The sequence below is a fragment of the Chinchilla lanigera genome, unplaced genomic scaffold, assembly GCF_000276665.1.
Source record: "Chinchilla lanigera isolate Chin_1 unplaced genomic scaffold, ChiLan1.0 scaffold00045, whole genome shotgun sequence".
Classification (NCBI taxonomy): Eukaryota; Metazoa; Chordata; class Mammalia; order Rodentia; family Chinchillidae; genus Chinchilla; species Chinchilla lanigera.
This window is the reverse complement of record NW_004955446.1, coordinates 16,224,904-16,251,682: the sequence shown is the minus strand read 5'-3', so window position 1 is coordinate 16,251,682 and position 26,779 is coordinate 16,224,904. Positions and strand designations below refer to the sequence as shown.

Below are 26,779 nucleotides of genomic sequence, written 5' to 3'. Positions count from 1 at the left end.
TTCATGGTACCAGGAAAAAAAAGAGTTGATTGCCATTAACTCAATTTGGTAAGATGTTGGCATAATATATTACTTCTGACACTGTAAAGCATTTAATAAATATTTCATAGATACAAGAAAGATACTAAAACAAATGATTTTCATTATATTTCCTTGGAATTTGATAAATGTCATAAAATGCAAGATAATTCTTGTTATCTCAGAAGTCAGTTACAAGGTGATAAGTAATTTTTACAAAATGATTCAATCAGTGACAGCTTCAGCATCATATAATAGTGTTGGACATATTTTGAGTAAAGCAACACTGGTTGTTTCTGAAGTTATTGCTGAGTATAAAGTTTAAGTAAATTATATTTATTAAGGGTTAAAGAAATGACCTAAAGATTAAAATGTGGAGTTGATATACACTATGAATAGAAACAAACAAAAAAAATCTCTGCAAGAACTAGCACCACCACAGCAAGATTCAACATTTGATTTCTTACAGTTGTATACATTTGATTCTAAGTATTTGGTAGAAATAGTTTTCACCTCATGTTAATTAGATGAAAAATGCAAGTCACATTAAGTGTTTCAGGACATATGGTTTTGATGATTTTGATCTGCTTTCTCTCCCTTTTTTGTCTTTGTGGCCATGATGCAACAATCTGTAAGAATAGGGAGAAGATGCAGCTGAATAGAGCAGCTGTGTGATTGACCACGGCAGTGGTCAGAATCCAGAGGCCGAATCAGCTAACTGGGGCGAGGATTAGCACTCAGGAACCACTGACTGATGAGCACTGCCTCTTCTCAGATCTAACAAAACATGCCCATCCCGGAGCCACAGCATCTGAAGTCTGAGATTGTGGAATGATCTTGAAGTGAGGATGCTGTCCTGAAGGAAAGAAAATTAGAGAGAGAGGAAACAAGGCTTGATTATAAGCACTACGATTAGGATCTTGATAACCACAGTTTGAGCTGAAGCACAAAAGGGTTTTAGCTGTGTGTGTGTGTGTGTGTGTGTGTGTGTGTGTGTGTGTTTAACAGGTATGTGAACATGGCAGATGCAGTAGTGACTCTCCTTAGCAGTAACTCTTTGTTCAGTCTGAATTTAGCTCCTTAAATCCTTAGCAATTTAAACATATTGAATAAGATTATTAAAGGGAAAGGATGCTTTATATATGAAAATATTAATGTGCATGCTTTTAAAAGTTATGGGGAAAACACAATGTGGTGTTAGTGTTTTCCAAAATACAAGTAGAACAAATCTAAAGTTAAGCAAAATGCAGTTTTTCATTTTATTAACAAGTCAATGCTCAGCATACAATTGGGATAAATTGAGTTCTTTCTGGGGAACACTTCCTGGGAAATCTTTCTTTCAGCTACACTCCTGTGTTACTTTTCTCTCATTGCTGAGACAAAATACCTGACACCCAAATTAAAGAGGGACAGGTTTGTTTAGCTTGCAGATTGTAGAGGTTTCAGTGCATAATCAGCTGGCTGCCTTGGGCACAGGGGCAACGCTTCAAGGTTGTAGAAGACAGTAAGAGCAACAAGAGCAAAAAGAGGAAGGAGAACAAGCCTCTTTTCCTCATTTACATTGTAAATAGGCTGCCATTCCCCAGGGCGGATGTAGCACTCACACCATGTGGGTGCCCTCTTCTTGCACAGGATGAGAATGTCTACAAAGTACGCAGCCTGGATCCCTGCTGAGTCCCTTGGTTAAGCTCCTCAAGTTGACACAATGTATCAATAACACCCAAATATATAACTTTCTCTATTTATGAATAGTATATATTTTATAAGTACAGAAACCACTTACTCTAATTTGAGTCAAATCAATGAGCCCACAGAGGTGGTATTTATTTCTTATCTACTGTTTCTGTCTAATAATTTTTTTCTGTCATGAGGTTTCTTACAGGGGGAGTGCATGAATAGAAGGCACCAAGATTTGGAGGTCAGTTGAAAGAGAGAAAAGAGGCAACAGACTATATTTGCCCTCTTTACTTTTGCTCCTAAGTATATGATTTTTAGTATTAATTCAGAAATGCAAAGGAGTAAGCCCATAAAAGTTGACTTGGATGTTTTAGTCATAAACATATAATTTCTAGTTCTAGCCAAATTCTGATCCATGTGGGAATAAGTTCATAACATAAGAGAGCAAATGCCCAGAAACTAGGATCATTTTTAGTGAAGAGATGGCATTTTTAAGGTAGGACTTATAGTTCCTGAACCCTTTTATTTTTCAACTTGAGAAATGGAATTCTCTGAAATTGGTCTTAGAGGAGTAACTTGTATGGAACTAAGTCATGACTATTTTTCAATATTCTAAAAAATAGTATTTATAAATAAAACATAAAAGAGAAATGGCCTTGTCCTTTATTATATCTAAACGCTAAACTCCCTACACAAAATAAATTTCTACTGGCAGTAAGATTCCATCTCTTTGAATTATTCATTCCTTCCCCCAACAAATGGTTATTGGGATTGATATGCTGAGCCACATTAAGCAGCAGAATCCATCTTTAAAGCAGTGAGGAACCCGTACCAAGTGTGTGAAGCAATCAGTGATAAGGATATGCATTATCATAGCCCATGCTAAGAAGCATGTGGTTTTTGTTTCAGTATCACTTTTTGCTCTTTGTCCTAAGAACATGGAGACACTTTTTAAAAGCCTCTTCCCTAGGAGGTATTATGATCAAAATTGTGTTTTGAATATATCACTCTACTGATGCTGAGGTAGAGAACCCACTGAAGGAAAACAAGAGTTCATGAAGGGTGAATGTTTCAAATATTGTAATAGTCAAGGAGAGGGGTGTAACAGGGTGAAAAGACAGCCCACAGAGTGGGAAAAATTATAGCAAGTTGTCCCTCAGATAAAGGACTTCTATCTAGAACATATAAAGAATTGAAAAAAATCAAGTCCCCAAATTCAAAGACTCAATCCAAAAATGGTCATCTGAGATGAATAGGCATTTCTCATATGAAGTAATACAAATGGCAAATAAATATATGATAAAATGTTCAGCATCATTGGTCATTTGAGAAATGCAAATTAAGACAACACTGAGATTTCATCTCATTCCAGAAAGAATTGCTACCCTCAAGAAGTCAACCAATAACAAATGCTGGAGAGGCTGTGGGGAAAATGGAACACTTCTCCACTGCTGGTGGGAATTTAGACTGGTGCAGCCATTGTGGAAATCATTATGAAGGTTCCTTTAAAAACTAGGATTAGAGGTTCCATTCAACCCAGCTATCCCACTTCCTGGAAGAATTGAAAAACATCATAACACAGCGATATATGTGCACCTATGTTTATAGCAGCACAATTCAAAATAGCTGAATCTTGGAAACAGCCCAAATGTTCATTAATTGAGGAACTGATAAAAAAAGACATAGTTTTTTATACAAAGGAATACCACTCAGCCATAAAGAAGAATAAACTTGAGACTTTTGTAGGTAAATGGGTGCAACTAGAGACCATATAAATAAAATCAGACTCATGTGTAAACATCATATCTTCTCCCTGGTGTGAGGAATTGAAAGAGTGAATAAAGTCCAAAACGCACAGTAGATATCAAGAAACAGGAAGAAAATTTTCAAAATGGAAGAAGAAAAGAGGATGGGGGAAAGGGGCAAGGAAGGAAGGGAAAAGGAAAACAAACAGAATACAAGATAGTTATACTACTAGCTTCTCTTAGTTCATTGAAAAGAAAGATTTGCGCTAACAGCATTTGGAGAATTTTTTAAACGCATATCTCATGTACTGATTAACTACTGTAAAGATAACAATCCTCAATCTATTAACTACTGTTATTCTCCTATAATTTTGTTATGAAATTTTGTTTCATGTTTTTTCCATAAAATAAAAAAAAAGGAGAGGGGTGTTGCCTGCTTGCACTAAGTGGTGGCAGAGATGGACAGAGAAGGGTAGATTCAAAAATTGCATAAGTGAATTGGTAGCTCTGGTGTTGGAGGGGGAAAGGGTGGGAGAACTTCAAGGGTGATGCTGAGGTGCTGTGACTCAGAGAGCAGTAATAAGTGAAATCTGAAGGTCAGCATGGGCAAAGAAACCATGCATTTTCACACAGATACCTTGGTATTGAGGTACCTTTCCAGGATCAAAGAGGGAGATAATGTGATTATTTGTTGATCATCATCTGGGACTGAAGGGATGAATCTGGACCAAAGGTGAAATTTGTGAGTCAAATCACATAGCTTGTGATCATAATGGGAGAATGAGTGACACAGAAGGGGCAGTGAAAAGAGAAGGTTAATGTCTGAGAAAGGTCATAATTTCACGAGTGGGTTAAAAGGAATGAACCTGGGCAACATCTGAAGAGAAGCAGACAGAAACAGGCAAAAATAGGAATGTTCTGTTCAGTGGAAACTAAGAGTATCTTAAGAAGTGGCAAGAAGTCAGCAGTGTCACATACACCTGAGAAGTCAAGACACAGTGCCATCTATAGCATTAATGACATGTAGTGTATCTAAGACCCTGGGAGCAGTAGAGAGAGAGGCTTCATGTATGAAATATGTTGTTGGTTGAGATAAATACTAAGATCCTTCCATCTGTAAGATTTTAAATTTTTGTCATGGGAAGATGTATTTTTTTTGGCTTTTCTTTTCTTCCCTTAAACATGATATCTTTTTAAGTTATTTTATAATAAAGTTGTTCCTTGACTTACCTCCTTAAAATTGTTTTCTAAATTTGGGAAAATATTTACTGGGAAAAAAGTGGAAAGTTGTGTAGGAATATTCATGGTGTTTTAAAGAGAGTGGTCAAGTGAAAGTATTTATATCTTGCTTGTATGTGCATCCTTCTTTTTGTGTTAATAAAGCCTTCTTTGGTGGGCTGCATTTAGATCTTCCTCTCCACAGTAATTCACATGATGTTAAAACTGTAATCTCAAGGCTGATTCTAAACATCTGCAATCTTTCCTCTGGGAAATCAATGGGAAATAGAAAAGTCTACTCACAGTACTAAATTACTATTCTTCAGAAGTGAGAGATACTTTTTCAGTGATGTATTTATCCAAGGCTTGGAAAATCCTAATATCCTTTTGGATGTTTTGAAAGGTTGTTTTTCATTGCTAAATGGCAGCTGCAGTCTATTCTTAGCTCAGTAACTGATTCGTGGGCTGATTTGCAATGTAACTCCCATCATGCTCTATGCTATAATTTCCCTGCCCAGAAAACGTATTACACACATCTCCCTGCAGAGTTCTGTGGGTATTGTTTTTTTTTCGGGGATGGTCATATATAAATTTCTATAACAATTTGTAGTCTTTCTTAAAACAATTATCTTTAATAATTTTTTTTTCCTAACTTGCATTCCTTTCAGAATATCAGGTGGCTGTACCGTAACTGCTGTCCGTGGCTTGCCCAAACTATTCCTAGGATTTCGGGTTTTTCAGTTCAACCAAGTGTTCTTAGGTGTAAATTATTCATATGTCTTCCCAATGGGCAATATTTGAATATTACAACCTGCTCTGCTCTGTGAATAGCAAGTAAATGATGGGAGTTGCCCTCTACTCCTCCCTCTGTGTCAGCACTAGTTGCTCTCAAAGAAATGAACACAGACAGAACACTTACAGGTCTATCTCTCTTTCTCTTGGCTGCTCTATGATTCCTGCCAGAAGTAGTGTCTTCCATCTGCAGCAGCTTTTCCTCCCACAGCTTCCAGAGAAACCTCTTGCAGCTGTCTGTGACAATGGAGCCCTGCTATTAGTAGCTTCTTAAATTAATAGTCTGGTCTTGAAATCAGCACTCCCCAGCAATGGCACTCAGTGCTTCTGATCTCTGGGAGTCCCTGCAGTTCTTCTGAGCAGAAGCTGTGCAAACCTAGAGTATTTCTGATCCCCGCATACCCCACTAGCCACTGTTGAGCTGTTGTAGCCTGGGTGGCTATGTTCTTTTAATAACAACCCTTCCAAGTTATTCAGTTAAATTCATCCTAGAGTTAAAGAGAAAAAAAAAATCCTCCACATTTATTACACATTTAGCTTGCTAATTTTCCTTTTTATTGTATTTACCTGTACCCTGAAATTCATTTACTCAGGGTATGCTCTGGCTTGGATATGGTATGAGTGTAAATACTAAGGATTCATGTGTTGGAGGTTTGGTCCCAGTGTGGTGATGTTGAGGGTGGTAGAACATTTAAGTAGGTTCTAGTGGGAGGTAATTAGGTCATCGAGCATCACCCTGGGAGGGGATTAATGTTGCTGTCTTAAGTGAACTCTTTAAAGAGTTGCTTATTAGAAAGCAAGATGCCCCTGTACTTGGTCCCTTCTGTGCATGGCTTTTGCCCTGTTTGCTTCTCCAATGTGTTGCAAGATTGCCAGGGCGACCCTCACCAAAGCCTGAACAGATGGAAATATCCCATCTTGGATTTTCATTTTCCGGGCCTGTGAGTCAAATAAGCCTCCTTACTTTATAAAGTACGCAGATCCTTGTATTTTATTATAGCAACAAAACAAGTTAACAAAGGGCAAGAGCAAGTTTTTCAATCATTAATATTTTTTCCAAAGGCAAAGTCCATAAAGAGTTTATGCTGTGTCTTAAAACTGTCCCTTCAAAAGCCTGTGCCTTATAGGCCATTTGTTAATAATACATGGTGCAGCTTAGGAGTGGGTCTGGATATCTCATGGTAAACATAAATAAGACAGCGTAACATGGTGTCGATGAGAAGAGACCCTATGTCAGAATAAGCTGTACTAAAATCCTGTGTTTTTTGCTTGCTGATCCTGTAACTGTGAGCAGGTGACTTTATCATTCCTGATCCTATTACTCTTCTCTGTAAAATGAAATAATAGTACTTGTTTTACAAAGATGTTATGGGTTCCTGACTAATAGTAAGCAGTTCATGAATTTTAATGTTGTATAAGTTTTCTCACATTATTCTCAGATGGACAGAGAAAATAAAGTTTTTACTATTTTGTATACTGTTCTGAATGTCTCTGGGAGCTAAGAAATGCCTAAGGAACCAATCTGGCAACTTTATTCCAGTGTGAATTAAACCATCCCCTAGGCAATGCTTGGCCACCCAGATAAAAAATAGGCTCTCAGATTTCTATCCTTTTCCCCCTGTATCCTTCCAAAATGGCATCCAATACATGATGAAATTAACTGTGCCCTTATAATAGCTAAGAAGAAATGGTCTAGAGATCTGTACCACGGCCTTGTACTTTTCCCTGGTCTCCATGGCGATGGCTTTCTGTGCTCTGTTTGGCGTGCTGGCACCCTAGCTCAGGACTAGATATTAAATGGCCTTTCTCTTAGTTTCATCATTTCCCTGTGAAACATCCCAAATGACTTAGCCTTCTCTTGGATCTTGCTGACACTCTAGGCACTCCTCAGCCCTGCAACTGCTTGGAAAAAAGACACAGTGTCTTCTTCGCTCTTGTTGTTTTACTAGGACAGAAAGGACAGACTTCTCATGTACTCTCTCTAGGTCCTGTTTTCCTTGTTTTACAGTTTTAGCCTTACAATTGAAATTAAATTCTTGATCAGATACAGTTATAAACAGGGAAATACTTCAAAATATTCTCTTTTTTTTTTATTCTCTTCCTATTAAACTTTGTACCCTTCTTCAGTTTCCTGTGCCAAATGTCCAAGAAGGTGGTTGTTAGATCTCTGGATCAGATCTATTTCTCTATTCATTCTTGTCTTCAACTTTGATCAGAAAATCCTAATTATCAAGGTGCAAGCATTGGGCCTCCTGTGGGACCTCCTACATTCCAAGACTTTGTTTCCCTCCCAGTACTAGGTCCCTTCCTTTGCCAGCTGTATAATTGCAGGATCAGGAAGATTCTCCCCAGGACTGGGCATCACCAGTAGGGCAGCAGGGATTGTAATTTAGCTCTTAGCTATGTCCTAGGCCTTACTTTCCCCCTCAGTATCTGGATAGAGAGAGAAATGATTGAGCGACCTGGTTGCTTCAACCATGAGAATGTCTTCATTTAGACATTAAATGTAGGGCTGGGGATTTAGCTCAGCGGCGAAGCACCTGCCTGGCAAGCGCAAGGTCGTGAGTTCGGTTCCCGGTACCGGAGAAAAAACCAAAAAAAAAAAAAAAAAAAAAAGACATTAAATGTGAGCTTTCTGTGTGTGCTGGCTAACAAGTCTTTTTAACTTTTCATTGTTTTCTGTCTCATGACCTGAGTTTCCCCTTTCCTGTGTCACAGGAGAATACAGACAATTCTCATTATACCATCTTGATCTCAAAGTGACAAAGTCAGATATGAAATAGCACAAAGTGAAGAACAATCTCCCTGTGTCTCCCTGTACTGGAATTCCTCCTCTCTGCTAAGTCTGGGTGTCCTCCTTACTCAACCATCTTGGGTTCCCCCTCATGCTTTCTCATTGGAACTGAAGCTAAACACTGTTGTGTAGTACTTGCATGATGGATCATTCATTTAGTTTCTTGAGATTCACTCAGATCTGGAATGGATGTTGAGAGCCCTCTGTAATTTAGCTTATTTATAAAACTCTAAAGAGTTCCCTGCCAGATGAGTTTAAGATTGCTCTTTAAAATGCTGGGAAATTTTCATCAATAGAATAGGGAAGTGTCAACCTATAGGATTCCTAGTATATGCCTAGTAAAGCCATCAAAAATGATTCAATTGGATTTTCTCCTTATTTTTTGATATGTGGGCAGGAATACTCTACGTCCTGTTTTGGTTGGGTCAAAACAAGTGAGGCACAGAGAAATCTCACTCACTGTGTGAGTGAGGTTAACATTGGGCCAAATCATGACCCTTAGACCAACTTAAGGAGGAAGCCACTTGATATTCATGAGACCACTTCTACATTTGGGAAGTATTAAGGTGTTTACAGCCAAATGAAGTAAATTATATTGCTTATAGCCAAATTCAGCCAGTATATGGAAACAAATTTTAGAAAATAATCAGTTCTGGATAGGGATCTAATTTCCTTTTGACCCCCCCACCTCCATATCCAGAAACATAGGGATAGTTAAATGAAACATCTAAATGTAGGTGAAGGTATTTTTTCAGAAATATTACAAGATCTTTGCTGGAGGGAGGAGTAGAGATATTGCCAGATAATGTCTTTTTTTTAAGAGTAGGAAAATTTATTGGAGAAAAGAAATGGGGAATGGAAACGGTGGAATGGGGAATAGGAATAACTCCTGAGAAACGGGGAGGGTGGGGGAGGTGTCCCAGATGGGTTGTCAATGAACCCACCTCTTAAGATAAGTTTTATAGAGCAAAATAATGAGATGGGTACAACATAGGTCAAAATTATGATCAAAAAATAAGATTGCAAATATAGTTGCTTAGGTAATGTTGATCTAATGGAAACAAGTGTACATGAGTGACAGCATTAACCTTGGTCAATAATCTGTAGTCTTAGCTCTGTCTTTAGTCTTAGCAGATTTTGTCTTAGGCAGATGTCTTGAAATATTCACCTACATACTTTCTTTTGTCCACTATCCAGTTAGAATCATCCAGAGCTGCAAGAGTTATGACTAAAAGTAAAAATAGACTAAACTTAAACTGACAAAGTAAGAAATAGTCTATGTTGAGTTTTAAAATTTCCTTAAAAGCAAGCTTTTTCATGTTCATTTGTGCAATATCATAGGTCATCTGAGGGAGTCTTTTGCTGCTCTCATTACTTGGACATGGACCTCCCATCTACTGATGCTTTTGTGTGCTTGGAGTGGCCTAGCAGTAGGGCAGATATTGAATATTGTCAAACTCAGAATACTTTTAGGTTAACCTCAGTAGCAGTGAGCATGAGGAACCTTAATACTCAAAAAGTTGCCTATATCCTGTAGCATCTGACTGCTAGGTGGAAACAACTTCCTTTACATAGATGATGATTTCTTTAAATTTTTATTGTCATACTAGACAAGGGAAACTAGTTGCTTTACATGTTACACCAGTACATGCTTCAGAAAGGAATCTAAATTAACTAATGTAATGATAAATTATTACATGTTCAGGAGATCTTGACTTCTCATTTCAGTATAAGTAAGTGCTTATGGAAGTATGTCCAAACATTGAACATCAAGTAACTATTAATGCTGATTGTTATTCTTAGTATTTCATATCAAAAGAAGAGTCAGTTGTGGTATTTGAAAGATCTGCATTATCTAACATTTAAGCTGATGCAAAAAAGCGCCATATTTTTCTTCATCTCCTTCAGAATAATACATGATACTGATGTGTTGATACTGGATAAGACAATACCATGCCCATGAACAAAGATCTCTATTTTTGTGGGCCCATGGCACATAGGTTCAAGATAGAGATTTTCATAGAATCAAATCTATTTAGTGCAGTTGGTGATGTAGAAGTTAGTGTGGAAGTCCTGGAACTTTAAGGCTAGTACAATTTGGGAAATATTTTCCTCGGGAAGAGAGAGAGCACGTATGCAACGGTCTAAGTACACGTCAGACCTAGTTGTGGCAGAGAATGCTTTTAGATAAGCAAATGGAAATCTGTCTGTGTGGACAGCTCTGTATAAAAATAAATGTGCAAGAGCTCCGAGTCAGCATACTGGCCTCTCAGCGTGGGCTGGCAGGCAGCCAAGCCCCAGCCTGCTGAGAGAGAAAATTGAAAGGAAAAAAATAAAGCAGCTGCCCAAGGTGAAGTCTGATGGTAGGTGTGGAGACTGTTCTGGGAAATCCAGGGAAGAAAAAGGTCAAGCTTTTGCTTGTGTGGGCCTTCAGAGCTGAACTCACTGCTGGAGTGTCCTAGTTTCACAAAAGTTCAGGTCCTTTTCACGGGGAAAAAGTACATGCATATCAAAACTATCTCAAAGTGTGAGTGTCCCTTAGGAACAGGTATTCTCCAGCAGTTTTGTTTTTCATATCTGTCAATGATAGGATGTATTTCAGAGCTGCTTTACTGACCTCTGGGCTAGGATCAGTGATTATCTAAAATTAGTGCCATCAGTAGAAATGCTTAATTCCAAGAAGGTGCCAGAAGAAAGTGACATCACTACAGAAAAGTTTTCTGAATAAGAGTACAAAGATATAATCCTCTGCCAGTATGAGCTGGTACCCAAGTTTTCATGAACTATTTCTCATTGCATAATTGTTGGTCAAAAGTCTCCTTGCTACATAATGCAGACATCTACTTTCCTCTGAAACTCCATTGTGTTCACCTTATAAACTCATAGCGCCCCACCATTGCTCTTCCAGTGGATTACTTTTGAGTTTTATTCTGTGCTGTGTAACTTATTAGTATTTCTGGGATCTTAATCATATGCTTATCAAACTGTCATTCTCTTCTGACCATGTGCCATCTAAAGCCACCAAGTTGTATAACTGGTGACCCACTTTTGTTGTATTCCACATAAATGACCCTCCCTGCTGAGCTGTGCTATGCAGAGGCTTTTTTATTTTGATGAAGAGTGAAAGTTCATTGAAGAAAGACATAACACCTCATGGAATTATCTCTGAGGTTATAAAAGATGCTTCACATAGTAGTTGCTCAGTTAATGGAGGCAGACTGTCACGCTTATAATGATTATGGCAAATTTATAACCTCAGAAGAACGTTGTTTGACATATAACCACAGATTATTTGAGTTGTTTGGTCTTTGAAAGTAAGCAGCAAATGTTCTTTCAGGACCATGTCAATCTTATTTCTCATCCTGGGAATGTAAACAGTTAACATAATTAGGAGAGACTTTATTATAATATTGAGTTTTAATCAAAAGTAGGTATAAATTATACGTTTATGGACTTCCATCATTTATTTTAGCTGGAAATAAGAAACATCCTTGTTTTGGTCAACTGTGCATGCAATGCAAACTCATTCATAACAAATAAAGTATAGACATTAACATCTTTATTATCATGCACAAGACTATGGTCCTCATTCATGCTTTATTACCATTAAGAAAGGTAAGAAATATAGTCAGGGATCTCTGAACAAACTTGTACCTATCACTTACCTAGTTCTCTTGGAATAAGTCCTCGATTTCTAAAGTTAATGCTATGTACATAAAAGAGTGTCACAATTCGTATTGTGGAATTGTATATGTTTTTTCACAGATTAAAATTTGTGATATATTTAAGTCCCATAGTTTTAAATAAATGTAATTGGAAATTACAAATATAAAACAGCAATACAAGCAAAAAATCAAGTAGAGATCCAGTTTACAGATATATATTGCTCTGTAGAACGTTAAGCTTTAGGTTGGAACACAATATTTTAAATCATATTTCTTGTGCTTAAAGATTATATAGTCTGTAGATTAAAAAAGATGGTTACAAATGATTGAAGACAATATACTGATACTGATATAAGGCTATATAAATATTTAGGGTGATAAATATTCCAGAACAAGTCAGAAGATGAAGAGAATGATTTGAAACTTGAACTGCCATTGTAAAAATGGGCTGGAACTGAGGGCTCAGAGACGCATAACTAGTTATCACTGTCAGTCTGCCATTACTGGAAGATCAAATATTAATAAACGTCATATGTGCAGCACAGGGCCCACATAATGCTTTTCTCTCCACCTGAAATGTTTTCCTCCTGCTCCTGCCCATTTTGTTTAGCTATTTCTGTTCATCCTGAAGGTCTCAAATAGAATGTCTTTTTTTTCCATCTTAGCCACCCTTCCAGTCCAGAGTAGGTTAATAGTTAACACTCCATTATACTTTCTCATGATACATGCATTCTTCCTTTATTGCAGTTATCAATTCTATAATTAGATGTTTAATTCTTTAAGTTTATTTTACTGGTTATCTCCTTACTAAAAAATAATGGTTCCAAAGGGTGAAGATTAGGTATATTTTGTTCATTATCAAATATAATACCTCATCTGTATTGGGCACTTGGTGCCTAATATAAATGAATGAATGAGGCAGCATAGTAGGTACTGGAGGAATAAAGATGAGAAAGATTGGTGTAAGTCTGGGAGGATATGCAGTATGACCAGGAAGACCAAGTATCCACAGACAGTTACTGTTCTTAGGGTTAGCTTTTCCAGAAAAGTTTTAAAAGAAAAGATTTTCACTGAGGAGATTTATAGCCTCCCTGACTTGTGAAGATCACTTTGTTCCACAATGTATAATTCAAGCTACTTAATATAAACCTGAATGGTTACCCTACAAGATCTACTTGCAGATTTTAAAGAATTATGAGATGAATGTCTTTGATAGAGTAAATGCATTTGAAGCACAGTACCCTTAAAATGAATTACAACCTGAAATGGTACTCTAGGGAGGGTGGAGAGATTCAAAATGCTCTTTGTTCTTTGATATTTTTATCCTCATCCATATGCAATTATTCTTCTCTTTTGTCTCTGGAATTATTGTATTATGCTTTGCCTTTCAACTTGTTTATTATATGACGAGATTAAAAACTGTCATCTAAAACAACCAGCAATTATATGCATTTGCTATTTTATGAAGCAAAAGAGATAGTAATTAACAGGTTTTAGAACACTGGTGATTTCATTATAGGACATATTTCCTAATATTAATCACTATATGTAAGTCATCTCATCTCTCCATTGCAATGGTTTTAATTGTATTGAAAGAAAGAACTGATCATTAAGCAACACATATGTACATTTGTGTTTATGAATATAAACCCAAATACAAAGCATGTCTTTAGTAGAGGCATAAGAGATATACGATGAGCTTTAACAACGCTATTTCAACACAAAATGAGTTGGGAAAACTGATGTCTTCTGTTGTCTAAAAGAAAAATAAAACCTGACTAAAAAGTTATCTATGATTGTAATGTTAAGTAAAGATTTGCTTAGAAAAGAAAAATAGGTTGGAGAGTTTAAATCTCAACCTAGTAGGTTGTTTATCCTTTACCGTACCCTGCATTTGCTTGCTAATGGATGAATGTGACCTTAGTGTCGGTTGGGCTGCTACAGGAAATAAGCCCAGCCATCAAGGGTTCCCCACGTGAATCTCAGGTTTGGCTTTACAGTTGCTCATGAAAACAAGATACTTAACTGAAGAATATTTCCTTGTTCTTCTTCTTGCTCTTGTTCTCCATCTCCTCTAGCTCCTCTTCCTCCTCCTCTTCCTTCTTTTAAGGTACAAATAAATAGTTCTTCCTCTTTTAGTCCAAGGGACTAAATATCACACAGGTACATGTAGTGTAATATATAATCACATATAATATCATATATAATTAAATCATTTAAGAATATAGTCACCAATGAGTTATGTAATATCTAATGAACAATGGCTTTGAAACAGTTAAAATAGTTTTCTTGCAGAACAATAGTTCTAAAGGACTGTGACACAGGGTGAGCGTAACATTCAAAGAAGTCATCCCCACAGCAGGCTACTTCTGTCTTTATACTCTGCCATAGTATGTGACATTCACCCTCATGGTCACAAGACATTTGCTGTACTTGCAAGTAACACATCCACATTCCAGGTAGGAGGAAGGAAGGAGGAAAAGATGTTCCTCTGCCAGCCTTCACCGGGGGAGGGGAGCTTTAGTCAGGGCCCCCTGTCTCAATGTTACTGGCCAGTACTGTGTCTCCGGGCCTCTGCACCGATAAGACAGGCTGAGAACTTCACAGTTTTATTTTTTCAGCAGTTTGGAGAGGAATCCAGAAGAGAAGGGGGTTCGAAGGAGCATTGGTTGAGGCAGTTTGGTGGAACTGACCTAACTGTGCTCAAGACATCGCTCCTTTCTGCTGAGTGACGCTGGTGCCCAGCCGCGACTGAAAAAGGTCAATCGCTCTAGTTACACCAACTGTGAAACAAGCCACCCGAAGTCACTGGCAGAACCAATAGCAATGTTAAGCTCACATATGCTGCTCGTCAGGAATTCAGACAAGTCACGGTGGGCACTGCTTGCCTGGGCCGTAGCATCTGGAGCCTTAGCTAACGACAGGGTGGTACAAGCGGCGGGAGGTGACCTTCATCACAAGGACACTGGGATCACCCGGGGCTGCTTAACTCTGTCCGGTCCCTGGACTTGGCTGATTTGACTGCTGGGCCCGATGGGGCTGCTGCCCAGGACACCCGGTCATAGTATCGCTGTGGCGCTGCTGTCAGCAATACGTGCTGGATTCTGAAAGAAACGCTCCAAGAACAATTCTGCCAGGAGACCCCGGCCAAAGCTACGTGGTCTTTTATGATTTAGGCTTGGAAGTCACAGTCACAGATTTAAAGGAAGGAGACAAAGACCACCTCTCAATGGGAGGAGGGCGAAATGATTTGCCGCCATTTAAAAAACCGTCATACTCACAGTAGTGAAACTAAATGTTGAAGACAATTTCTTGGGAATAACTTCAACTTTCTGTCTTCACCATTATGCAAACGTCTTAAGCAAAGACTGTGTTCAATCTTTTCAAGCAAGCTTCATTCCAGCGTTTCTGGAGGATGGGTGAGCTGTTTATGTTGTAGGCAAGAGAGAGCTTCCCAAAATGAAGCTGTCCATTGCATGCGGTAGTGACAGGTGAGCAAACGCGTTCAGCACAGTATGACAGGCAGGACAATGAAATGGGCGCAATCTTAAACATTATTAACTAACCCCATCTGCATATAAAATGACTGCTCTGTAAAGAAACAGTTGGGGATTTCCTGTGTGTGAATTCTGAATGTAAAACAGCACTTTTCTATTTCCGTTGCACTTTGGAATGCATGACCCGTATTTATACCAAAGCATCCAGATATAAAAGTCAGCTCGTTAAAGACACAGGGAGATGGAACCCATAAAGCCTTTTGTCCAAGAAGGAAGAGGTGGCATGTGGTGATGGTCTTCACCATCCACAGAAACACCACATCATTTCTGAGCCAATCAGGCTGTATGAAGAGCAATCTCACCACTAGATACCATTTCTGGTTTCAAGGCCCTTACAGTAATATTTTTTTTGCAGGAAAGTGCAGTAGAATGGTTTAATTTTGGCCCTGATACTTACTAACACCAGACCGAGTCCCTTCGGGGATTAAATGCATACTCTCCCAATATACACCTCTTCTTCTCTTGGACTCCTGTCCTACCTCTGTCCCCAATGATGCACCTTCCACAGGTGCCCAGAGGACTTTACTTCCTCTTGAGAATCATCTGTGAGCTCATTAATGTCTAAGTCAACCATCACTGCCATGTTTTCCCAAATGGAGCTCTGCGTTTCCTGTGTCGTAGGTCTTACCATTCAGTGATTTGTTTCACAAATTGTAAGTGGAAAGACGGTTGTGTGCCATAGGCTGTCCAAGACTGCAGAAGTGCAAAAGCAATTCAGATGTGAGAAGTCTCTGCCCTTGTGTTCTGTACATTCTCAGGGGACAGAGACAATACACAGGTAAGCAAGAATAAAAATAATTTCACAGAGGGATAGAACTGTAAGTAATACAAGAACATGGCAGGGAATGAGAGACTCGGGGTGAGTGTGCTTTAAAACAAAAGACAGGGAAATTCAAGCAAAAGACACGGCATTCAAGTTGAAATCTGACCCATGAGAAGTAGCCAGGCACATCAGCGAGCATGCTGCATTAATGCATTTTATTTTCACAACAGCCTCTTCATCAGTTGTTCTTCCTATTCCCATTTTACAGAGGAGTAGAATAATGTAGCAGGGCAGTGCTCCTTGAGCAAGATTACAGAGCTGGTGAAGGGACAGAGCTGGTATTCAAACCCAAGAAACTGCCCTCAAAGATCACACTCTCAGCGCATCTTCCATAAGTGCACCTCAAAAACACTTGTTGGGGCATCCGCGCTGACTTTTCACTTGTACCGCTCTATCAGCTTATGAATTATTTGATAGACAGAGCTCAGGCCCAAGAATGGTGCCTGGCTCTTAGAGTATGCTAAAAAAAATTACGTAATGCTTTGGTCCACAAACATTTCTGTTTGTGAAGAGAAGCATTCGGTAAAATTTTGCTTCCTTTCACAAACTCCGCCTCAGATGAGTTACACAGCCGCAGCCATCTTCCCCAGAATCCTGGGAGAAATTCAGCTCGTGAAGCAAGGTACCACCGCATTGATCAAATGCATGCATGATTTCAGTGAGCAAGTACATGTGAATGAAAGGTCTCACTCAATACTAACATCAATTGTCTCTTCCTCTCTAATTCCCTAATTTAAACTCACATAAACTCACATACCACTTGAAGCAAATTACAATGAATCAAGAAAGAAATTAAGAAAAAAAGTCCATTACTTAGCAAAAAATGAAAAAAGAGTAGCTTCCGTGAGTTGTGAAGAAAAAAGAACATGCAAGTGGGGAACCTGGGCGGTGATGAATTTCTTTACTCCAACATAAAAATGATGGTCTCTCTACTTTAAAGAATAATTTGGAAATTTTCCACAAACACACATTTTGAGGCAAATGTGTGAAGAAATATGAAGTTAGTTAAATATCTTTAATAGGCACTTACTTCAAAGTCTTAAACATTTAAATCATTTCCACAGCTTTTGCACTGTTACCAACCCCCCATGGAAGTTGCCAGAATCACTCTTTCAAACGTTGTGAAATGTCTGAAAGGCAAACCAGATTTTGAAGTTTTGCATGAATGAGAACTGTATCTGTACTTTAGATACATTTTTCAAGTCAGTACAGAGCTGCCTCCTACCAAAGAAGAACTGAGAAGCACCGACCTTTGCTTGACTTCTCTTTGTTTGATTTTTGCCCTACAGGATTTCAGAAGCCTGGTCACAGGAATGTTTAAGGATGCCAGGTGGCTTTGAAATGCTTGGTTGAGCTGGGTCACTTCTCTGGGCATGAATGTAACGTTTGAACAACTCTGCTTGAAGAAAGGGAATATTTTTACAAGAGGCAGACACTGTTCTCAGCAGAAGCCGTAACCTGCCCATTGCTGAGACCAGTTTGATGGAGAGCAGTGGTGAGTTTAAGAAGAAAGTTAAACATGCTTCTCCACATTTGAAGCCAGTGCCATGTTGAGCTTCTTTCTGGTCACAGGTGTACAGTGTCACCAGTGAAAGGCACATGTCTTACACAACCTTTTTCTCTGAGGCTTGGTTTGTCTCTGGAAGATACTTTATGCCGAGATGGTAGCAGAGGCTCCTGCAGTGCTGAAGAGGCCACGCTGCTGAGTGAGATGCTCAAGGTGGGCACAATTCCAAGCAAAAAGCAGTATTTCATCCACACTCAGATCTGTTTCTGATGCATATTTATTTTTTATTGTCAACCCAGTTCATAACTCCAAAGTTCGAGAACTGACCGTACTGAGTAGTACTGAGGCACAAGGAAGGAAGCAACTTGCCGTGTTCTAACTTTGCTGGTGGTGTTTTCGGCAGAGATGAGAGACAGGTATACAAGCAACGATCAAGTGCAGCTGAGACTGGGCAGCCAGAAGCAGAGAGTGGAAAGAAAACCTACTAATCGATTATTGGATGAAAGTTACAAATGCTTGCTCCAGCTAGAATTCTTGCCTTGCACATAATAGTCACACAAGAAATTTTAAATATCAATTGTCTGAATGGTCAGCTTGTTATGCTTAAAAGGAAATAATGTTTCTTGTGTTGTTATGTTATTAATTTGGAAGAGTGTGACAAAGGAAATCACTTTCTGGACACGCTGAATGCAGCCAATGAGTCAAAGGTCAGTTTGAAATGTGAGCTAGTGAAAGGGTTTAACTGTAGACATCAGCTTTTGTGTTTGTGTCACCGCTTCAGTGAGAAAATACAGAATGGTAGACAGCCGTGACAGCCTTCAAAATGCAGACTGAACAGCAGGTGGCAGCAAAGGACGCTGTAAGAGAAACTGACTTCCACCGGCCTATTGGGGAGCATTGTGGAAAACTTCATTTTGTTGGGCTTCAGGTAGAGAAGGCACTAGAAAGGGATTGCTTTCTTACCCCTGACTGCAGAATATAAGACAAGAGATACTGGGAAGGTTGATCATGATAACCAAGTTTAAATGCTTTTTTTTCATTGTAATCACCTTTTGAATAAATGGAAGGATTGAAAAAGCTTATCAAAAATACAAGTATCCCACAGCAAAACCCACCTAATCCTCTTACAAAATGGACATTCATGCTGAAGAGAGATTTTTTATAATAAGTAATGACATGAAATATTTATTGTAAAGATTGCCATTCAGACCAGCATGGAAATATGCCAGTTGGAGGGTGATTTGTCTCTTCACTCAGGAGAAATATTAATGGAATAATATTAATGTTCTTCAAAAGAAGAAGAATATAAGTAAAGAAAACACTAAAATATAATTAAACATAAATGAGCTTTTTGAGTGTGTGACAATCACATGATGAAAATAAAACAGCAAAAAGTCCCTGGATTTTTTAACGTAAATGTCCAAAACCAGGGATGATGAAAATAGAAGGAAAGGATGTGCATTAATTTGGTGGAAGGGAAAGTTAGGGGAAATGGGGAATGTGATTGTTTTGAATATTTTTAATGTAAGGATGGTCCTCTCAGCAGGTAAGAGAGAATTCCACATTTAAATCAGCTTCTGGGTTTCTGAAGAAGCCAAATAATGATCCTAGTAAATCAGTTTTGAAGAAGATCACCCTTTACTCTAGCTACCTGATAGAAGAAAAGGCACAAAGCAGAATGACTGGTGATTTTGGAATTATAACCACTGGTCTCGAAATGCCATTGCTGCTCTTGTATAACTCTCTTCGGTGTAGGGTAACTTATAAAATTTCTGGGCCTCAGTTTCCTGTATATGAACTAAGCATGTAAGACGACTCCTGTTACCAGGCCGTATGAGGATTGAATACAACAGTGTATCACAATGCTTGCTCCCTAGGCACTGCTTCCTAATAAATTGCATTTCCTTTATCTCTGCAGAAACTCCCAGAGATGCTGATTATTCTGAGCAATGGCCCAAAGCACCTTCTTCATCAACATCTCCAGTGTCAAAAATCTCTGATTGCAAAGTTCTGACTTTATGCGGAGATGAAGTACACCAGGGAGAACTCTCATGGTGTGACACAGGCTGATGCTCAGCTATGAAGCAGAACACACGACATAAAGATGGCTTTGCTGTAGCTCCCAGCTCTCTGCTCTAACCATGAAGACTAACTTTATCCGAACTCCAATTTCATATCCCTAAGGCAGAGACTTTGACTTATCACAAATCCTTGTAAGACTTACCCCTTGCTAGTCAATTGAAGTGGAAGATAGGGGTAATTAGGGTCAAATTAGGTTGCCGAGAGAAAACATAGCTGTCCAAGTTCAGGTCTTCACTTAAGATAGAAGTCTCAGAGCGGGTGTTGTGAAACAGATGCTTATGTCGCAGTGGGTGTACTGTAATTACACACACACACACTCACACGTGCACACACTCACACACTTCTTCATGTTCTCTTTTTATGTCTCATTCATATCAGCATATGAATTACCATAAAATGAAAGCACATTATTTGTGGATGGTTGCTTTGCTTAAACATTACAGGTGGGATTTTTAGCTTTTTAATAGTGGTCCTGAAAAGTAATATTTTTTGAACCAAGTTGCCAAGAAAACTGTGAAAATCTTAAATATCAGCCACATTTCAAAGCAAATCCCTTGATCAAACTTGTTCTTCTTTCCTAGGAAAGAATTCACAAGGCTGAGAGCAGAGCTCAGATCAGCCACCTCCAAAGTTGCTGGCTAAAGCCTGGGTCGGAGCAAGATCAGCGTCGTGTCTTTGAAATGTTCATTCTTACTCTAAGCCTAAAAATAATTACTTCTTATGATTAAATAAATATAAGGAATGGTTGATATTTTATTTTCTACTTTAAATATCTTCACACTACACTGCACTAGTGTTAATGCAACTATAACTTATCTACATGCAGTATGAGATAGTGATCCTTGCGTGAATGAAGACATTACATTCTGCTGCTGTTTTCAGTTTTTTCCTGTTTCCTTCAAGACATTCTATCTTTAATTATGGAAGGCTGCCCAGTAATTGCCAGCCTCCTCTGCTGAGGCAGCTCAGTCAGTGCCACTGATCTGATTCTTCAAAACTAAAACCAGAAAGGGTTTCAAATATTTTACTCCAATACTTCTGAAAGAAGGGTCTTCAGTCTCTGCTTACTGTGAACTGGAGGCCAAAATGCCATCTCTTTATTTTGTCCTTTTTATCAGTTCATCTGTGGAGACCATCACAAAGCTGTTCAAAATATCCCTGGATTGTAGGATTAGGTTGGGTGAATGGGAGACAGATTTAATAGCAAGTTGTTTTATTTTAATGTGCTAAGTTAATACTATATATATATATACTACACACACACACACACACACATATACTTCTGTGCTATACAAAAATTTCTAGCTATGCTGTGACTATGCAAAAAGGCTACATTTCAAAAGTGTGGGTTTCTGTTAATAATAGTCTTTTAGGAAAATGAATACTTGCCTGCAATTTTTTCACTAACATTATCATTTGTTTCTTGAGTTGTGTTTTAGGTTTAAAATCCACTAAGTCTAGAAAGTGCGCTGAACCTAGCCCCTGGAACTGTTTCATTTGTAGGAGAAAAGATGGAGATGTGGCTCGGTTACAAGATTTGTCCAAAGTAATTCAGCAGCTTACTGCGGTAAGGGTTCAGGGTTCAGTTTAGAACCACCTACGATTTCTCGCCCTCTGCCAACTGTGATGTGGTATTCATGCTACTGTCATCATCACTGAAGTTCCTTGTAACATACCTTTACTCCACGAAAAGAAGGAATAAAACAAAAAACTCATCTCCAACGTCTTAAATTATTTCAAGTAACAATCTGACATTGTAAACTCAAAAGTAGAGTTTTTCCAGTGAACTGAAGAAAGATGATCTTTGAGGTATCTCTAAAGCAGTTTGGGGGGGAATAGTGAGCCTGTGGTTTTTCTACATGACATAAACACCCAATAACCAATCAAAGTTAAGTATGAGTCCAACTGACGTTTTCACTGGCACTCCTGAACAGTTGTTATTATTTTGGAAATTCTCAAATATTGTTTCCCGATTACTCATTAGAGGATATTTTCAGAACAGGAAAACGATGCCTGAACCTCATTTCCCAGGAATCAGAACATCCCGATCCGGAAGGTGAGCCTGGGCGTGAGCGCGTGCGTGTGCGTGCGCGCGCGAGGTTCGGGCTGCGTCTGCGGCGCGCGCGGACAGTCACTTTCTCCTCGCCCCCGCGCGCGCGTGGCCCGTCCTCGCCGCTCAGCTCGCGCGCCGCCCTCGGCCGCACTAGGGGGCGCTGCTGCACCGGGCTCGCGGGGACCGAGCGCGCTGCGCTCCGCGGAGGGGTTTTCTATGCCCCCGGCCGGCGGAGATGCCTTTCAAATACGTGCCCAGAGTTGGCTTTTCGGGGTTCGGTCCTTCTTTGCTCCCGTGGGCTCGGAGAGCGGCGCCCCGCGGTCCCCGCAGCTCGGCGAGCGCGCGCGGCCCCACGTCCGTCCCGCGGGGTGAGCGCGGCCCGAGCGCGGTGGGGGCCTGGGCGGTGCGGCCCTGGGGCGCCGGAAGACCGGCCGGGGGTCCGGATTTTTGAAAACTGAAAATACAAAAGCTGCCACCGCCGCCGCAGGAGGGAAGGGCCGCCCGGCGCGCGGGAGACCGGAGGCCGGCGGGGTCCGCCCCAACCGCGGCTTTGGGGACGCACTAAAGTGGGGGTGGCTCGCTCGGCCGGAGCGGTCGCTTTCCTTTCGCCCCGGGGACCCCACTCTGCGCTCCAGAGAAGCGCCCTTCCCGGGGAGGAGGCGCTGCTGAGAGCAGCCGCGGCCGGAGGCGGGGAACGCGCGGGCCCCCCACGCGCGATCTTGCACGCGCGGCGGAGGGGAGGGCGCGCACCGGTCGGCTGGAGGCTGAGCGCGCAGATGCCCTGCCCGGCTGCGGATTATCTACCCTGTTTACTGTTTCGGAGGGCTTTACGTGAAACGAATAAATTTTTACTCGCTCCCAGGGACCGGCTTGTTGTTTTATGGCGTGTACTTATTTAAAGCCTCTTTGTCGGTGTTGAAATGGCCCAAGCGCCCCGATAGTGAGCACAGCCACGAGCAAGGAACCGGCCGAAGGGCAATGAGCATCACTGGAACAGCAAAAAGCGCAGGCGAGGGGGCCGCTTTCTTCTTTCCCAGTGTACACACACACACACACACACACACACACGCACGCACACACACACCACGCCCTTCACGCTTTTCTTCTGCACAAGCCACAATGTAATGTTTGCTAATGCCTTATGCAGGGAGCTGGGGAAAGCAGTCTAGGGAATCGCACCTGAAATACTACAGGCGCTGAGATATTTCTGCAGAAACTATTTTGCCTGAGTAAATACCAGCCTCAAAGCAAATCTCCTCTCCTCCCTTCTGTATGCGCTTAGGGTTTATTCCCCCCTTTTCCCACTCTCAGAAAGGTAAGCATAATGCTAGGCAAAAACTAGGCTTTGGCTCTTTTAACCCCTAATAGGTTTGGTCTCTGCACTTTGTTTAGGAAATAGAATAAAACGGGAAGGAGACTTAATTTAACGACGCAACTTGGCTGTATAAATAGAATATTCATTTTTTAAGAGTGAAGTGGATTTGGTTTACTCTGAAGAACAGTAATTCAAACAGCACCTATCTGCAGCAGATTAGCTCTGCACAGCTATATGGGCCAGTTTAAAATTTAGAACAAGGCTTTGATTTATTCCCTTTCTATCGGTGATTAATGCCCCTTAATTAGCTAATCTCAAAGCCATTATTTACGACTAGAGCAGACACAGGGAAAACTGATGATCCCACACTTCTGTCAACGTGAAATTTTAAGACAACGAAAACTGCTTTATTCAGAATGGAGTCCTGAGTCTTGTAGGTGAACCTCGAAATAACAAAGAGACGTAAAGGAAAAATATTTAGAGCCAAAATTAAATAAATACAAACAAGTAGAACTCCACCCCCAAACACCAGAACCGCCCCCGCCCCTTTCCATTCAAAATTGCTGTGCAGAGCGACGTGAGAAAGTGGATGCTTGAAAGGAAACGCGTGGAGCTTTGTATCTTCCACTTTAAATCTATAAAAGTTCACAATGTTGGCATAACGGGGCCGCCCTGATAGCTGTTTTCTCAAATTGTTCTCAAGGAAAGGGATTTTTAAATGGGAAAAGCAGCTTTGTCGTTATGCTTTTTCCTGGAGGGCTTTGGGTCTGGAGGCCGGGCTTGTTTCTCAGGCTCTGGGGCGGCAGCACCGTCTTTCGGGGCTCGCAGGAAGCCTGTGAAGGCGCGGGCAGGGCCTAGGTATTCGGGAATATCTCTGTGAACTCTGTTCCCCAAAGCGCCGCCTCGCCGGGACCCGTCAAAGTCTTCTTTGCTTGGACAGAGCTGCAGGGTTTCGAGAGTCTTCCTCGGAGGAAACAGTCACTCGTCCCCTCCAAGGTTCTTCCTGCGGGCGCAGGGGTGGCCCAGAGGCTGAGGTTGCGGCCGTGGAGCCGGCGGCGGAGCTGCGCACCGGGCGGACCGGGCTGTGTGCACCCCGGGACCTCACAGGTCGCCGCGGGCCCTGGGGTCGGCTGCAGTCTCCACCCTCAGTGCCTTCCCCAGCCCCAGGGGAGCACGGCGCCCCAAGGCCACCCGCACCCTATAGTTTTTCTCAAAGGAATCCCATGCCTAGGGCTCCTCTCGCCTTTTTGAGCTTTTGCAAGTTGAGAGACAGAAAGTATGCGAAGGACGAAGCCCGGGAAAGCGTATCCAAGTCCGGCGGGCGCCTGGGGTGTTTCCAAAGTCCTCCCGTCCCCTGATTTTCCCCAGCGGTTGGGAGAAAAACTCTCAGTGTATTGTGGGCGCTAGAATCCAAGCAGGAACGAGGCCTCTGGAAGCCGGAGCCCAGCCTCCAGACGGACACAGAGCAGGCTCAGAAGCCCTTCTGGACAGCGGGCGGCGAGGGAGCCCAGGACGCAGCCGGAGACGCGGCTTCCTGAAGCCGCGGGAGGGAAGAGGGGGCCTGGGAGCCGAGGAGCGGCCCGGAACGCCGGGCACAGCGCCTTTTGTTCGAAAGCGCCCGCGTCCCAAATCGTAGGAACGAGGGCTTCATTAGCACTCCGATCCGGAGAAGAAACGCATTAGAGAGGGAAGTGAAGAGAACCCGCACGTCCCCGCCCGGGCTCTGGCGCTTTTTCCTTGTAATCCCCGGCCTCGAGCTTCCCGGCCCCCAGCTTCCCCTCTCCTGCAGCCCCCGCCCCAACCGCGCACAAAGCCCGGGCTGAGCGGGGAGGGAAGGAGGCAAGGCAGAGAGAAAACCAGCAAGCTTTTCAGGGTAAAAATAAACCTGCGAGGCCAAATTACCAACACCCCCCTCATTTGCATCGAGTTATGTGACTGTAGTTGTTGGGGTGATAATGTCACCTGAGAGATTAACCATTCAAGTCTCAAAGTTCCCTGGGAGTGTAAAATTCTGCTTGTAACAAGACAGATTTTCTAAAGTGCTTCTTCCTCTTTTCCCAAATGGAAGCCCAGGATGGCTTGGGTCTTGGGGGCTGAGGGTGTGGCGGACAGACAGCTGTTGAATCCAAACAAAGACTGCAACTAGATCTCAGGCTTCTTGGGGTTCCACCTGGGGGGATTTTGCATCTCCTTCCCATTCCAATGGAAAGCAATGCGTGTGGAAAGAGGTGACAGAATTATGTGTTTATGGTGGACAGATGGAACAAGAAAGAGTGAACCTTAAACAGCAAAAGGATGATTCAGTTTGGTTCTGGTGTGCAAATACAGAAACAAACAAAATAACCAAGGAACCTGCGGGGTGATACCAACGCTCGTGTTACCGCAGTACAGACTCACGGAGGAACCATCGACTTCCTCCCCTCTATCAAGATCCGTGGCCCCATCTTGCCAACTGCTGCGGAAGCCAAAACTGCTGGGCATTTTGAGAAACAAGGCTTAGAATCTGCCTGGAACTAACAAAGCCACCCCAGCCAGCCTGTCTCTCCCCTCTCTCCCTCCCTTCTCTCCCTCCCTCCCGCCCTCCCTCTCCCGGTCCTCCTGCAGCCAGCCTCTCCCCAATTACTGCCGGGCAGCAGTCAGTCTTACACCTGCTGGAGGGCTCGCGGCGGCGGTGCTGGTTTTAGTTTTCAGCAGCCCGCGGGAGCACTGTGTCAAACCTGCCTGCGACTTTTGCAGGACCCTCTTTGGGAAACTGCTGGAGCCCGGAGCCAGGAAGGCTCCCTTTAGCCGGGAGATGCCACCCGCGGCTGCTTTCGGTTTCTCTACCCTACCAGCGCCATCCACCCTTCCCCTCCGTCCGGTGTCGATGCAGCACCGTCCCTGGGAGAGTTTGCAAAGCCCTCTTGCTGACTTTGGGAGTACGGTTTAAAAAGGGGGAGCGTGGGGGACCCGAAAGGGATGGAAAGACGAACAACGTTCTCCTTTTAAAAATGTTAATCTCATTGACGTGACCCCGAAAGGTTTGTTTTGGTAAGGTAGAGCTGCTAGTTGCAAATACAAACAGACGGACACACACTGTGTGTATCAGATGTTGGGAATAAAAATGGTTTATTGATTGAAATAATAGAGGCATTATTTTGATTTGTCTTGACATGAACGCTGATTTATAGAGCTCTTCCCCCATTGATTTTTTTCTTGTAGTCCAGACACATGGAAATGATAAAAATCTCACCAAAGCTCACCTTGGTGCTAATCAAGACTGCTCAATGCACATTATAAATCTGATATTATATTTATTGCTTATCTTTATGTGAGAGGTTAGCCTCCTTCCTAAGACTGTCCCCTTTCAAAAAAATTTTTTTTGGATGCATCTGTTTTCACTTTGCACTTTCAACGGGCTGGAGCAGACAATAGTGTGAAAAACATCTGAAAATATGAGGCGACAGAGCTGCATGTGTGTTTCATTTCTGCAGTGTTAGGGTAGAAAATAACAAAAGAAATATACACACGTACACACACACACACACACACAC

General features: G+C 41.5%; 1 pseudogene; it reads left to right on the top strand.

The window, feature by feature from the left end:
- LOC102014399 overlaps positions 1 to 26,175 on the top strand; it is a 64,524-nt pseudogene extending 38,349 nt beyond the window's left edge.
- Positions 26,176 to 26,779: the final 604 nt, after the last annotated feature.